Source organism: Gadus chalcogrammus, chromosome 4 (assembly GCF_026213295.1).
Source record: "Gadus chalcogrammus isolate NIFS_2021 chromosome 4, NIFS_Gcha_1.0, whole genome shotgun sequence".
NCBI classification, from domain to species: domain Eukaryota; kingdom Metazoa; phylum Chordata; class Actinopteri; order Gadiformes; family Gadidae; genus Gadus; species Gadus chalcogrammus.
The window spans coordinates 29,175,482-29,179,308 of record NC_079415.1 but is presented as its reverse complement, the minus strand read 5'-3'; the positions used below and the strand labels follow the sequence as shown (position 1 = coordinate 29,179,308).

Here is a 3,827-nt window from a genome sequence, read left to right as displayed (position 1 = left end):
GCTTTCCATAAAGAGGGAAACACACACAAGACAAAATTCTTTCATTTGCACAGAATAGTTGTTGATCCCCACCTACGATAGACTGGGTGACCCCAGCCTGTTCTGACGGCGATTTGAATTCGCCCTGTGGAAGGGTCTGGAGAAGAGCAATTCATTTCTTTCTGCTTCCGATACGTTTTTGGAGGAGCCAATCACCAAGTTGGTTAGTTCTCCCCCTGGCGCCCTATTGGCTGGTTTAACACAATGACGACAGGGAAGCGACGGCAAGCAGCCATTTGCGTACAGAGTCAGTTGAACAAGTTGATCAAGCCTCTTGTGCTGAAGACAATGACAGCAGCTTCCCCAGACCAAAGTCCAATCTACGATTGAGCTTGGTCTGGCAATAGGCAGGCTACACTTACGGAACATTAAATCATAAAGGAGTGTGCTTTATAAGGGTGTGTGCTGGAGTTGTAACAGAGGAAGCCTCTCATTTGGATGCTGAATAAGAAGATGATTTCCAACCTGCACACTCAGCTCCTCGTGGCAGACCAGCCGCTCGCCGCGCTCCAGGCTCTTGGCCGCGCTATGGTCTGCAGACAGCGAGTTCAGGGCCTCCACTTCTGACGCGGTGAAGAGGGTGTCATGGCCGCCCACCGCCAGTGGGCCCTCCCCTTTACCGTAGACGCTCAGGATCTTCAGATCCCAGCCGTGACTGGACATGTGGGAGGAGCCAGGGCGTCCACACCCAGACTCTCCGAAGGTGGCGCCGCGCGAGTGCTACGGTCTCAAAAGGAGCGCATCTTCGCAGAGGAGAAAAAAATGTTTCGTTGTACACATGAAATCAACATTATTTAAATTACCATTGTCACAGAGGGTTTACAAATGTGTACTGCAGACAAAGATTCAGAGTTTGGAGAGGGATGTCTCCTCCAGCCCCTCCCCCCTAGACTCAAAGCCTCAAGGCGGGGGCAAGGGGAGGACACTGAACGAAAACAGCAAAATGATCTGAGCCAACATGAAATGCGAGACAAGTGCAATGTATACTATTTGACCACAACAAGCGACAATGTATCCTTCCCTGTAAGCTGATCGCTAACATTAATACATTTTGAAATCAATTGATGTTGAGAATGATAAACCAGCTCATGGGGGATCTGTCTGAAACCCTTTGGGCTCTGACGGATTCCATCTTTGAAATGCTACTCCCAAATTTGACTCGTGTTTAACAGGGCGCTGGTCATGGTGCTTTTCCAAAGAGGACCAGGCTTTTCAGCGCAGTTAAGTACCGTATTTTCCGCACTATAAGGCGCACCTGAGTATAAGCCGCAGCAGCTAAATTGAATGATGTGTACATAGATAAGCCGCACTGGACTATAAGCCGCGGGTGCAGTGATGTTGCTAGGTACGCGTCCTGCGTCCCTGACGCATTAAAATCTGAAAGGACGCACTAAACTCACTATCCATGCGTCCCGGGGACGCATCTCATTTTCCCCATGAAAAACGATACATTGTGAACATTAAACAACTCGTGTTTAATCACAGTAACTGGCCAAAGAAACCTTCTTGTGAGCAGACCGGACAAGCGCTGTTTCAACCCTCTGCGCATCTACTCGGCGCAGACGTGATCCCCTGTACAAAGTATCGCGACATGCTAATTTAGCCTCTACCAAAACAACTAGCTCGTCACCGCTGATTTCATTTCAACAATTAAAAATACAAACTTCATAGTAAATAAACCCACGTTTCCACTGCTCGATGCTGTGCTCATTCGTGTCGATTATGTTGTAACGTTTAAGGGACGTGCTGTAATGAAATAAATGAAACATAATCCGGTGGTGGTGATGAAAACTACATTGAACGGCAGCCGCCATATGTTATGCCCAAACGGCGCCTGCGCATACATCGCGCTTCCAACGAGATCCCGTTTTTCTCGAGAAACAGGCGAGAAGAGAAGAGAGAACGCAAAAATGCCACCAAGAAAAGATGAAACCTATTGCAGTTCAGCAAACTATTGCAGCTGCATTTTCTGTCCCCACTACTACTTCCAGCGTTTCCTGCTGGAGCCCGCGACTAGTGGCGGGGCGCGGACCGGTCATAGAGCCCATAGATTTTAAAGTCGGTGGACCTCGTCCTGTAACCTGTAAAATCCATAGATAAGCCGCACCGTTATATAAGCCGCAGACTCGAAAAATGGGGAAAAAGGCGCGGCTTATAGTCCGAAAATTACGGTAAGTACATTCTCAGTTGATCCAGCAGGGTATCTGCAGGTTTCAGCAAGTCAAATTTAAGACTTTTTAAGACCTTTTTAATACCACCTTGAATGAATTTAAAGACCTTAACCCACGATGGTGGGGGGGATCCCGCCTGTATTACAACCCCAAGCATAGCATGTGTGTCACTCAATGAGACTCATTCAAGTTTACTTTCTGTCTGTTTATTGAACATAAGTGATACTCCAGGGCTCCAAGACCTAACTTTTTCCTTGGGTGCAGTGGTGTGCGCCTAAATTTTTTAATTTGGGTATTTATGGTGCACCCAAGTTGTGAGTTGTTGAGAGGGGGGGGGGGGGGGGGGGGGGGGGGACAGCGTCTGGGCCCCCGGGCAGTCGATATTTACGCCACGGATAATAATATTTTCACCATTAAATAAATGCCTTTCAGTAAGACCTGGGGGTATACCACGAACCTCGTTGAACATACCCAGGCTTTCTTGGAAAACCTGGCTCGACAGAGCCGCAACTCGCAATCACAGTTCAATGGTACCACGACGCTCACTTTAGATTAAATTAGTTGAACCAGGTTTTCCGCTTTAGGTTCAATGCGCGTTCACATAGAAGGGGCGTTTCTCGCGTCATTTGACTCACCCTTATGCAAAATAAATCGTGCAAGAGCGGTGTATTTCATCCAAGGCGAGCAATGTATTGTTATGAACTCCTACGAGGAATTCAAAGTTCAAATCACAGCCAAGGGGAACACGGGTTGCCCATATATGGCTAGGGTGCGTGCTGGCAAAAATAGCCGACCGTGTAATTCGTCCGTGAAAAGATTCTGCATACTGTCTAAAAATATAATGTATCATCATCCCTTTTACCCCCATATATGTGGGGCCCCATGAATTGCGAGCCCAAGTACCGGGAATGCACTTGATCTCCGACCCCCAATATCGGACTTGCACGTCAAGTTGCTTGCTTTTAGTGGCGTGGTTCAACGTCTCAAACGTCAAAACAAAATCAGCCTTGTTGACGCTGCAGATTAGCTCCTTTCGGATGAAAGGCGCTAGTCCGAAGCGAGTTATATACGCCGTTTTGTCCCATCCAGGCAGTAAAGGTGCTCGCGATTTGAGAGTCAGGGAACATCAAACCGAAGAGATCTCCTATCCCCTCATTCGAGTTGTAGGACTGGTGCTTGACCACTGTGTTTAGAATCCACAACAACTCCGCTTTCAGTGTTGGTGTCGCACCAAATGCTACCCTCAGGTCAGTGCTAGCAGCGCGGACAGTCCTGCGGCGGTGGCCGGCCGGGGCAGAGATGCAAAAAACATAGAAATGGCTGGGGTCTGTGTGTGGCTCCTGGCAGAGGTTTTATGTTTTTGGCTCTGCATATGCTGACGACAGCCTTACTCCCCATGGTGCCGAGCTGAATGAAAGCTACTTTTGCATTGGAATGCATCTGGCCTGTTCTGGGTTGGCAACGGACGCTAGCCAACCTCGGAAACGGACGTCTTCCAGCCAACTGACGTTGAACGTTTTTGCAACCCATTGTTGCAGACTAGCTAGCAAGCGCGCAGACCATCCGTTATATATGCAGCTAGCAAGAAAGCAGCCTCTCTACATCTCCTTCCCGAAA

General features: G+C 48.4%; 1 pseudogene; it reads left to right on the top strand.

Annotated features, from left to right (window-relative positions):
• LOC130380981 (leucine-rich repeat flightless-interacting protein 2-like) overlaps positions 1–3,524 on the top strand; it is a 17,959-nt pseudogene extending 14,435 nt beyond the window's left edge.
• Positions 3,525–3,827: the final 303 nt, after the last annotated feature.